This window comes from Hemicordylus capensis, chromosome 1 (assembly GCF_027244095.1).
Source record: "Hemicordylus capensis ecotype Gifberg chromosome 1, rHemCap1.1.pri, whole genome shotgun sequence".
Taxonomy (NCBI): domain Eukaryota; kingdom Metazoa; phylum Chordata; class Lepidosauria; order Squamata; family Cordylidae; genus Hemicordylus; species Hemicordylus capensis.
In genome coordinates, this window is record NC_069657.1 from 69,605,122 (window position 1) to 69,617,398 (window position 12,277).

The following is a 12,277-nucleotide window of genomic DNA, read 5'->3' on the forward strand; positions in this document are numbered from 1 at the left end:
CTGATGATGAGGGGCTCCCTGCCGACACGAGCCGAGGTTTCCTTGGCCTCAGAACTCAGAGTTTGAAGGTGGTGTGAACTTCCCCTCCACCCCGGCTGCTACTCTGAGGCTTTGTCCTTCAGGAGCAACGGCTGGGAACAGTTATCTTGCTGTGAAGCATCCCTATTTTAGAGATAAGGATGCCCTGTGGAAAATGAAAACATTTCATTTTTTGAATGTGCCAAATAAAACCAGCTGGCAGTTTCCACTAAGAATGGAAGTAGAGGCTTAATTTTAGTTGCAGAAACAACATCTTAATTATTATTTATTAACACTAGTAACAGTCACTTCAGTAAGAGGAGGAGAGCAAAACCAACTCAACTGATAAAACAACCAATCAACAGAACTGAAGACTGACTTCACCACAAGGATCCAACATAGACACAGACATAAAGAGGTAAGTATGGCTTAGGCAAGAAGAGAGACAATGTTTAGTTACACAGTAAAATTCCAGTAACGAGAGTATATCATATCCGAAGACATTATGCAGCTTGGATTTTTGCTGATGTGAACCATAGTATGGATTGCCCTCTAGAGAGATGTTTGGTTTATAAAGTTTAAAACTAGCTAAGGCTATGTAAGTCAAAGTAAGAACTACTACTACTACGAATATTTATTTACCATTTTTCAACCAAAGTTTCCAAAGTGGTTTACATAGAGAAATAAAAAATAAAGATAGATTCCTATCCCCAAAGGGCTCACAATCTAAAAAGAAATGTAAGATAGACAGACACCAGCAACAGAAGGGATGCTGTGCTGGGGATGGATAGCGCCAGTTGTTCTCCCCCTGCACAATAATGAAATCCATCACTTTAAAAAGGTGTCTCTTTGCTCAGTCAGCAGGGGAACGAACAAAGTGGAAGGCTGCAAAGCTACTGCCTTGGGAGGCATATGGGCAGAGTTCTCCAAAAATACATAATTTTTTCTCTAGTGGATCTGTCTCACGTATGCCTGCTATATACATTCCCACTGGGCTCATCCCTGATGCTGCTCAGGAACCATACTTTTCCTTGTTTAATGATGTCCCTTTCAGAGGCAATCACTCTGCTTTATAAAACAATGTTGGGGCTGGATCAAAACTACACTGTAGGGGGGCTTTAACCCTTTGCTCTTTTGTAGTTCTGATTTAACTGCAGCTCCTTTTTTAGCATTAAAAACATGTACACACACAAATGCCAATCACACACTCTTGTTGTAATGTGTAATTTAACCCTAAGCATGATACTCCTGCAGTTGCTGTTTGCAGTCAGATGAAGAAAGGAAACAGAAGCTGAACTTCAAAAGAACATGTAGGCTAATATTAGCAACTGAGTAAAACATCAGAAAATAGTGAGCAAGCTTACAATGTCCCAGTACTCTTCTTCAGTCTAGATGGGACATGTGTTTTGATCAGCACTAAAGCCCTGTTCATGCATTATGAAGATGGCTAGCCGAACCCTCCCTCCCTCCCTCCCTCCTGTTGCACTCCATAACCATGCCCCCCCCACTCTCTCCAGATGTAGTACTTGTCTGCAGAGGCAAACACTGAACTGGGCACTTTCCAGACTAACTACTCAACAGCAGCAAAATGCCTCCGTTCAGGCAAGTTGGATTCAAAACATAAACAGCAGGGGGAGCAGTCTCGTGGAAACGAACAACCCGAAAAACCAGCAAACTTTTAATGCCAGATATACAGTGTCCTAGCTCTATATTGCAGTGGTTAAATTCAAAGCAAGGCATTGGAAATGTGAACAGCCTTCTGCTGTCTGCGTAGGGACTGCGGTGTCACAACACAGGAAGTGTGGAAGCACACTTCCGAGATCCACCGTGACCCCGTTGCAGGGTCTAATCTGAAAAGCACCCTGGAGAGACTAAAAACCTACTCACAAAGGAAGGCTATTCACATGACTTGGTGGACAGGTGGGAAGGCAGGGTCTCACCTACCTTTGTCCCAGACAATCCTTCAGATTAGGGGCGTATCTAGGGTGTGGCAGGCAGGGCAAGTGCCCCACGCGCCACTTGAAGAGGGGCACCATTTTTTTAAATGAAAAAAATTTAAAAATGGCCACCGAAAACAAAATGGCCACCATGCATGCTCTAATGGCCTCTGCGAGGCCCTAGGCGATGCCAGGCCTTGCAGAGGACATTTGAGCATGCACGGTGGCCATTTTGTTTTCGGCGGCCAATTTTTTTTAAAAAAAAAAAATTAAAAATGGCCACTGCACATGTTCAAATGGTCCCTGTGAGGTCCTAGGCCTTGCCAGGCCTCACAAAGGCCATTTGAGCATGCGTGACAGCCTCCAAAATGGCCATCACACCGATCTTTGCAGGCCCAAACAGGCTCAAAAATCAGCCGGGGCTGGGCTGTGGTGGTGAATTAAGAGGCCAGCGGGGGGAGGGCTTTGCAGACCCCCCCCCAGCCTCTAGGAAGCCCCCCGAAGGGGCTACAGGTAAAAAAAATTAATATAATATAAGTCACTGTACACATATTCAGTTTGGCACTATGTACAGAGAATCAGGACTTGTGAATACTGAGCTGAAGCGTATGAGCTAGGATTGTATTCATTTGCTCTTACTTTGCTTCTTCTGATAAGTGAGTTAAATGTGATGTCTTAATAATATGGCTATTAATAGTGAGTTTGTCTTTGAATCAGTGTGAAATCCTTAGTATTAAGGCCACTGGGAGTTTCTTGCTCTCTTTCTCTCATTTTAACTGTCTTTCTGAAAGACTAGAATATATTCCAAGCAATGTCATAGTTTACACAGCATATCCTTTAATTATTTTCAGAGTATCTGGGAAAAGTCAAATTCTCCATTTATTTTTAAACATATGTAATATGCAATGCATAGCAGAGAATTAGACAGGCACTTCTGTTTAGTTTTCCAAGTACATCTTTGGAAACTCCAGCACCAGAGGGGGAAGAGCAGGGGGTGGGGTAAGTACTACCGCCCCCCCTTAAATACACACTCCCCGCCCTGCCAGACTGCCGGAATTCCGGTCCGGAGGCCTTTTCTATGGCCCCAGACTGGTCTGTGCACACCACTATTCTTGTGATAATGGGTAGCAATAAAGAATTCCTGTACTAATGGGTGGCACCTAAAGTGGTATAGTGGCTGATATACTGTGCAATGTTACACATGCAGTTGTGCAAGAGCACTGTTATACTCCCAGAGGATGAGGTGGGCTCCTAACCCTTCCTGAACTCCTGAATGACTGGAGCAACACCCCCCCCCCAAAGGTCAGCCTCAGGAACAGCCAGGGAAGGAGGTTAGCTTGTGACCTGAGTCCTCTTCCTGGCTTGCTGCATTCAGCCAGTTCCCTTTCCTGGAGAACTCCTGGCTCCCATACTCAGAAATAGTTCCTCCTCATCAGCTGCCTTGTCTTTAAATACCCCACAGACCCGAAAGGGCTTAAAGACTACTTCCAGCCCCGCCCCCTTCCTGACCTTGCTTCCTGTTTCCTGCCACACGTAACCCGGCTGTCTCCCATCCCTTGAGCTGTTTCCTGCAGCTCTTCCTGCCTTGCCCTCTCAACCCTACTGGGATCCGACCAGCCTGGGCCCTTCTCATCCCTACTGCTCCCTGAAGGGAACGAAAGCCTCAGAGGAGGGATGCCACGCCCTTCTCCAGACTCCACAGGGCCACCCAAGCAGCCAGATAGCATGGCATCCCAACCAGCACTGTTGCAGTACTCCATTTGTGCAATTTTTGCACTTGTGCAACAGCGCAAAATATTTCACCACATGTGTCACACTGTGCAGTATGCCAACAAGTGTTTGTACTGTTTAACAAATTTGGCCTGTATGGAAGCTGAAAATCTGCTTTTAATGACCACGCCTTCCAATTTCCAATTTGCTTTAAGAGCCTCAAAAGCTTGCACTCTCCTTCACTAATAGCTGCTCCAGTAAGAGGAACCACCTTACTGGGTGTGCATCATCCTGTGCAATCAGAGGAGGAAACCACCCTATGTTTATCTGACAAATTTCTATACCACCCACTACCGAAGTCTCTAGGCGATTTACAGCATAAAGGTCACCTTCAGGGTGTCCACCAGTCCTGTTGTATCTGCTGTGTATTGGGGCCGTTGAACCTATTGCCATCCTGCTTTCTTATGACACTGCATGTGCAGATTTATGTGCAGCATCATGAAGAAACATGCTGGGGGAGTGTGTTGTCATCAGCGCCCATCAGCAGCAGGGAGGGAAATGGCAACTGGAACAAGAGGGCAGATTCAAGTGAAACCACTAATGCTTGTGTGGTTTATTTAGTCAGTGCTGCTGACTAAATCCCCAACTGCAGCCAGTGCCTACCATTCTTGGTGCTAAAGAGAAGAGCAAAGCATAAGTGCAGAGCATAATGGAAGCTTTTAGAAAGGGCACACAGAGGTTATGAAGACAACCCAGGTTCAATGTCTTACCAAGGAGAAGCAGCACCGTTGTTTAGTATATTTACAGCTGAGCTCACTCAAATTAAATATATTGTTATAATGTATCATTTCCTTGCTGTTCATGTCATAAGAACATAAGAACAGCCCTGCTGGGTCAGGCCCAAGGCCCATCTAGTCCAGTATCCTGTTTCACACAGTGGCCCACCAGATGCTGCTGGAAGCCACAGGCAGGAGTTGAGGGCATGCCCTCTCTTCTGCTGTTACTCCCCTGCAACTGGTACTCAGAGGCTTTGAGGCTGGAAGTGGCCTATAGCTCTCCGACTAGTAGGCGTTGATGGACCTCTCCTCCATGAAGTTAGTCAAACCCCTCTTAAAGCCATCCAGGTGGTTGGCTGTCACCACATCTTGTGGCAGAGAATTCCACAACAGTGGATTATAGCAATAGCAATAGCACTTACATTTATATACCTCTCTATAGCCGGAGCTCTCTAAGCGGTTTACAATGATTTTAGCATATTGCCTCCAACATTCTGGGTACTCATTTTACCGACCTCGGAAGGATGGAAAGCTGAGTCAACCTTGAGCCCCTGGTCAGGATCGAACTTGTAACCTTCTGGTTACAGGGCGGCAGTTTTACCACTGCGCCACCAGTTTTACCACTGCGCCACTGCATTGTGTGAAAAAGTACTTCTGTTTGTTGGCCCTAGATTTCCTGGCAATCAATTTCATGGGATGACCCCTGGTTCTAGTGTTATGTGAGAAGAAAGAAGAATTTCTCTCTATCCACTTTCTCCAAGTCCTTCATGCCTTGCTTGTGAGCATGTGTGAGGTATCCAACTTGCCATGATTGGAGCAGAATGCTGGAGTCTGGGGGAAAGCATTCAGTTCCCTAGCTGCAAAGGTATAATAATGGAACTGTGCAGATCTGATGTCAGGTCACTTCAATAAGATCACATTGGCACAAAATCCTTAATGTAAATGCAATATGTTTGTCTATATATGAGTCACTCGAATGCAACCTTAATACAAATATGGTTTTTTTATGTAGGGATTCTCTGTTCTTTAAGAAAGGATACACACCACTGTTTAAAAAGTAATATATAGACATATACACTACAGAACAAATAGGCTGCTCTTTACCACTTTCAAATTAAGAGGACGTGTCTGTCATTGTGAAATGTGATGAAATTATCCTTTATTTTTCTCCAGCCTCTAGATAAATTTTGATTTTTCTGAGCAGAGAGCAGTGTGTTTCTCAATGTCACCCTAGGCAGCTCACCACATTTCATCATTCTCCAACATAAATTGTATTGATGGATTAGACACTGGTAGCAAAGAATTAAAGGCGAGAGTTCCTCAGCCTTGCTCTTGAAGAGATAGATCACAGCTATCAGCAATGTATGTGAAATCTATTACTTCTCCACTAATGGATTCTGGTATGAAGAAAGAAGATCATACAGCTTGTAATGTGAAATGTCTTTATCAGAGGGTAATTGGACAGTCTACCAAGCCATACAATACGTAAATGAGTATTGAGGGTAATTTCAGATTATCAAATCAGACAAGTATTAATATTATAACAATTCAAACAACGGAACAAATTGTGGGTGAGAGCAAAGCATTTATCCATTGTTTCCCACATATTATTCCTCTTCGTACCGCTTCCTGCATCTGTCAATAGTCAGACCAGCACTAGTACAAAACTATATAAGAAGCACGCTACCTTATGCAGCTTTTTACAACCTACCTCAATAATTGTTTGTTTGTTTGAATTAGTTGTCAGGCTTTTAGGTCAAAATCCATAATTTTCATATTGGAGAACTATGATACTAAGCTCTTCCGGGGCTGGCCTACTTCTAGATACCCACACAATCAATTTCAACAATTAATTCCATTATTAATCATAGACACTAAACAGCATGGTTGTAGTTACAAACAGTTTGAAATAAAAATTTGCCATAATTAAAATCCATGGTAAATTCAATTAATAGGATGCTACATATTTTGATCTGAGAAGGATCAGATTAATGTTCAGATCCTAATGGGGTCATAGGCTCATGGGGCTGGTTCTGGACTTATGGCTGCCTCCCACCCCTCCATTCCCTGTCTGTAAAATTGGGTTGTGGTGCGCTCAGAGTTCTTGCATATCTGGACAACCTCATTTGTTTCAGTTGGAGTAAGAGGAATACAAACACGAGGAAATACCCACACAAAACCAGCTGCCTCAACTGAAAGCAAAGAGATATTCCTTGTGGGCAAGGGAGTTTGGTTTGCACACTGAAGTTCCTTCACATAAAAAACAATTGCTGGTTTTGGGTGCAGAACTGTAACATATCGACCCTTGAATACATGCATAACCAAGAGCCAGCAGTTTATCACAGTGCGTTCTAAAAGCATCACTGAAGAGGAACCTTTAACAGCTTCTGGAGGGATACAAACGAAACCAATACATACACCGTGGAGATCTGGAGTACAGTTCAGTCAGTATGAGGATGATAACACACATGTTTAAAGTGGAGAGTTGTTCTCACCAGTCACGATCCAGGTCCCCACCCCACACTTACGTCCCATCTCCCATTGGTCTCAAGGGGAGCTGTTCTTCCAGGGTAGACAGCAGCTGCAGAGAGCAGTCCTATCCAAGGAGAGCAGTCCTATCAAGACCACAGCAGACACAAAGCCCACCCCACCTCCCTTTGCACCACTGTCCTCATCCAGACTGTCCCCCTGCACTTGCCGTTTACCTTTCAAGCATGCAAGGGCCAAACTCTGTGCTTACAGCAACACGTACTTTGGACCTGAGGCTGTTGATGGACTGGATGTGGGCTAACAAACTGGAATGTAACCAAGAGAAGACAGAAGTCCTTATGATCCAGGGACTGGGATATAATTTATTTTGAACAGAGCTGTATTCTCCTTGGAGAATCACATGTGCTGCTTGGGTGTGCTCCTGGCCCTGGCCTGTTCCTGGGTGCTCAGATAGCATCTGTGGCCAGGAGTTCAAGAGGGCAGCCCTGGCCACTGCTGTGCATTCCTTATCTCCCTCAAGGCTGGATCACTGTAACATAGTCAACATCAGGCTGCTTTTGAAAAGCTTTCAAAAACTAGAACAGCTACAAAATATTACAGCCAGGTTGTGACTGGTGCTGCTTTGATTGAGCATGTAACTCTATGGCTGTTCCAACGACCTGACTTTCAACCCATTACAGAGATCAATGCAAAGTGCTGGTAATTCATCTCTAAACCATCCAATGGCCCTACACACACCCTCCAATCCTATTTAATAACCATATTGATGCAATGAGGTATGGCATTGGACCGGTTGCCAATATCGGCGGAAATTTACTCCCAAAAATTTCCGGAGAAAAATGCCCTGATAGGTTTTGCATCGCCTCAGACCCAGATGCAATACTCAGCCCTAGCTTTATCTTTTTCTATCTTCCTGTTTTATCTTTTGAGTCTTTTGTGTACTCCTGTGTTCCAACCATTTGTTATTAGGGTTTTTATATTGTTGTTGTTGTTGTTTACACAGTCAGATAGGTGTTATTGACTGGTTTCTTTTATCCAGACATTGAGTCCTTCCCAAGGACCTGGGATGGCTGAATTTTATTATCAATATTGTTGCTGTTATTATTATAGATATCGTCGCAGAATATAGGCTGATCCCAGTAAAGTTGCTTTTTGTAATTGGCTGATGGTGATTTCTGTGGCCCCTGTGGTGTTGAGGTGCTCTTCAAGGTCTTTTGGAACTGCACCCAGGGCGCCAATTACCACTGGGATTATTTTGGTCTTCTTCTGCCACAGCCTTTCATCATCATTACTATTACTACTATTATTATTATTTTACACAGTCAGACAGGTGTTATTGACTGGTTTGTTTTATCCAGACATCGAGTCCTTCCCAAGGACCTGGGATGCCAGAATTTTATTATCAATATTGTTGCTGTTATTATTATAGATATCGTCGCAGAATATAGGCTGTTCCCAGTAAAGCTGCTTTTTGTAATTGGCTGATGGTGATTTCTGTGGCCCCTGTGGTGTTGAGGTGCTCTTCAAGGTCTTTTGGAACTGCACCCAGGGCGCCAATTACCACTGGGATTATTTTGGTCTTTTTCTGCCATAGCCTTTCAATTTCAATTTGTAGATCTTTGTATTTGGTGATTTTTTCTATTTCTTTTTCTTCTATTCTGCTATCCCCTGGTATTGCTATGTCGGTTATTTTGACTTGTTTTTCTTTCTTCTCGACTACAGTTATATCTGGTGTATTGTGTGGCAGATGTTTGTCTGTTTGTAGTCGGAAGTCCCATAATATTTTTACATCTTCATTTTCTTCAACTTTTTCAATTTTATGGTCCCACCAATTTTTGGCTACAGGTAGCTTGTATTTTTTGCAGATGTTCCATTGTATCATCCCTGCTACTTTATCATGCCTTTGTTTGTAGTCAGTCTGTGCGATCTTTTTACAACAGCTGATTAGGTGGTCCACGGTTTCATCTGCTTCTTTACAAAGGCGGTACTTGCTGTTTGTGGTTGATTTTTCGACTTTTGCTCTTATTGCATTTGTTCTTAGTGCCTGTTCTTGTGCAGCCAGTATTAAACCCTCTGTTTCTTTCTTCAAGTTGCCATTCTTAAGCCAGTGCCAGGTCTTGGTGATGTCTGATTTTCCACTTATATTGTGCAAATATTGATCATGCAGTGGATTATTTTTCCATTTTTTCTGCTTGGTTCTTGACTTGTTCTTTCTTGTAGGCCTGCTTTCTTTCATTGGTGTTGAACAGTTTTGCATTATTGACCATTTGAAGTGCATCTTCTTCACTGTCCTTGATATATTCTCCAAGGCCACTTTTTTCCTCCTCTACTGTTTGATGGACTTGCAGCATTCCTCTTCTATCTGAGCTGCGAGGGAGGTATAGCCTATCGACATCACTGCAGGGGTGCAGAGCATGATTGATGGTCATGATTTTCCTGGTCTTACGATCTAGCGTCTCTAGCTCTGCCTGGGTCCAGTCTATTATTCCTGCAGTGTATCTGATAACAGGTATAGCCCAGGTGTTTATGGCTTGTATGGTGTTCCCGCCATTGAGTTTGGACTTGAGGATTTTTCTAACTCTCCTGATGTATTCACTTCCCATTTTTCTTTTAACTTCAGTGTGTGCGATGTGATCAGACTGGAGAATGCCCAGGTATTTGTAATGTTCTTTCTCTTCCAGGTTCTTGATCTTGCTTCCATTGGGCAGTTCTATTCCTTCTGTTTTTGTTATTTTCCCTCTGTTCATTATTAATGCAGCACACTTGTCTAGTCCAAACTCCATTGCTATATCGCTACTGACTATACGGGAAGTGTTTAGCAGTGATTCGATTTCTGACTGGGACTTTCCCTACAACTTCAGATCATCCATATACAGCAGATGGTTGATTTGACTTGATGTTTTAGATGTTTGGTATCCGAGGCCTGTTTTGTTTAGTATTTGTGAAAGTGGGGTCATGGCGATTACAAACAACAGAGGGGATAGTGAATCCCCTTGGAAAATGCCTCTTCTAATGCTAACCTGTCCAAGTGTCTCGCCATTGATTGTTAACTGTGTACTCCACATGCTCATTGCTTTTTTAATAAATATCTGAATGTTTTTGCTGACACCAGTTGTTTCTAAACATTTTAGTATCCATGTGTGAGGCAATGAATCAAAGGCTTTCTTGTAGTCAATCCATGCAACACTTAGATTGGTTTTTCTTCTCTTGCAATTTTCTAAAATCATTTAGTCAATCAGCAGCTGGTCTTTTGTGCCTCTAGTGTTCGGGCAATTTCCTTTCTGTTCAACTGGAAGCTGTTTGTTAGTTAATAAGTGTTGCATCACTTCATCTGCTATTATTCCAGTTAATAATTTGAACATGGTTGGCAGACAGGTTATCGGTCTATAATTACTTGGAACTGCACCTTTTGCTGGGTCTTTCATGATGAGACGAGTTTTCCCAGTTGTTAGCCATTGTTCAATATCACCTCCTTGCAAAATGTGATTGAACTGTTTTGATAGTTGTTTATGGAGGCTTGTTAGGTGTTTAAGCCAAAAGCCATGCAGTTCATCGTCGCCTGGAGCAGTCCAGTTTTTAATTTTCTTTGCTCTTTCACTTATTAATTCTGGTGTTATTATTAGATCTTGCATTTGTTGGTTACATTTTTTGACCTTTTTCATCCAGCCTGCTTTTTTATTATAATCTATTGGATTGTCCCATAATTTCCCCCAGAATTGCACTGTTTCTTCTTTATTTGGTGTTTCTGTTTCTTGCAGTTTCTCCTTCTATGCTTTGGTAGAAACGTCTCTGATTCGACTGGAATTGGAGATTCTGCCTGTGTTGTGTAGTTCTGGCTTCATATCTGCTAATCTTCTTTGACACTGCTGTTATTTGCTGCTTTATTATTTCCAGGACTTCTCTAATTTTCCTTGAATCTAGGTGGTATTTTTGGATCAGATACTGTTTGGTGTTTTCATTCTTCAGCTTCTTGTCTTTCATATCTTTCAATTTACTAGCATCTGATCTGAGCCTGGAGATTTTATTTTCTAATCTAATCTTCCATTTAGGTGATGTACTACTTTCTTTTTTTACAGGTCCATTGATCTTATATCCGAGCTCTTGTGTTGTTATTGTTGCTGCACTGTACATTAGTTGGTTTGTTTCTTGCAAATTATTGGTTGTTATTTCTGCAAGTGCAGCATTGACATCTTTTAATGCCTGAGCAAGTTGTTTTTTGGCAACTGTTTTTAGAGCTGGAAGTCGAACCCTGGTGGTTGTTTGGTTCATGTGCTCAGTTATTTTTTGCTTTAGTTCTTCTTCTTCTTCTTCTTCTTCTTCTTCTTCTTCTTCTTCTTCTTCTTCTTCTTCTTATCATTATTATTATTATTATACAGTGTTATTGAGTCACCTAATGGTGCAGCGGGGAAATGACTTGATTAGCAAGCAGAAGGTTGCCGGTTAGAATCCCCGCTGACATGTTTCCCAGACTATGGGAAACATATATATCTGGCAGGAGCAATATAGGAAGATGCTGAAAGGCACCATTTCATACTGCGCAGGAGCTGGCAATGGTAAACCCCTCTTATATTCTACCAAACACAACCACAGGGCTCTCTGGTCGCCAGGAGTCGACATCGACTCAACGGTGCACTTTACCTTTACAGTGTTACTGACATTGGGTGCTTCGGCAATGAAGCAGAATGAAAGGATAGACCACCCAAATAAATAAAAGCCCTGAGTCCTTGAGATAAGGTATGCTATAAGTCTACATAAGAATATAAAATGCCTAGGATTCACTCACCTTCAGTCTCTTGGAGTCCAGTGTGATCTCCCTTAATTCTGTGCTTCCTTGCTGCCTGGATCAGGTTGGACTTCTTTCTTGTGCCTTGTTGTTGCCTTGTCCTGGTCAGATCCATTAGTTCTGTCTGGTATTGCTTTACTTGGTGGCTTGGATTCTTCCCTGTCTACAAGGCAGGCTGTGGCATCACTTTCTTCCCCAGGGACCTTTTGCCTCTTGAGGCCTCCAATTTGGATTTCTCCTTCTGCTTGTCTTGCAGTTGGCAGTCCTTGACTAGGGATGTGCACGAAATGGATTTTGTGTTTCATTTCCAGCTCAAAACAAAATGCAAAATGGCCAAATTGTTCTGTTCAATCAGCAGTTGAGCTGGCTGTTTGGACAAAACAAACTCGGAACATTTTGAGTGTTTTGGCCATAGGAAACAATGGGGAACTTGAAACACCCCATTGCTCCCCATGGGTAGCTCCCAGGGACACCAAAGTGGGTTGTGTGGTAGAATATGATGGGTGCTACCTACCACCCAACCCACAAATGAAATGGACAATTTTTAACCTCCCCCACAAAAA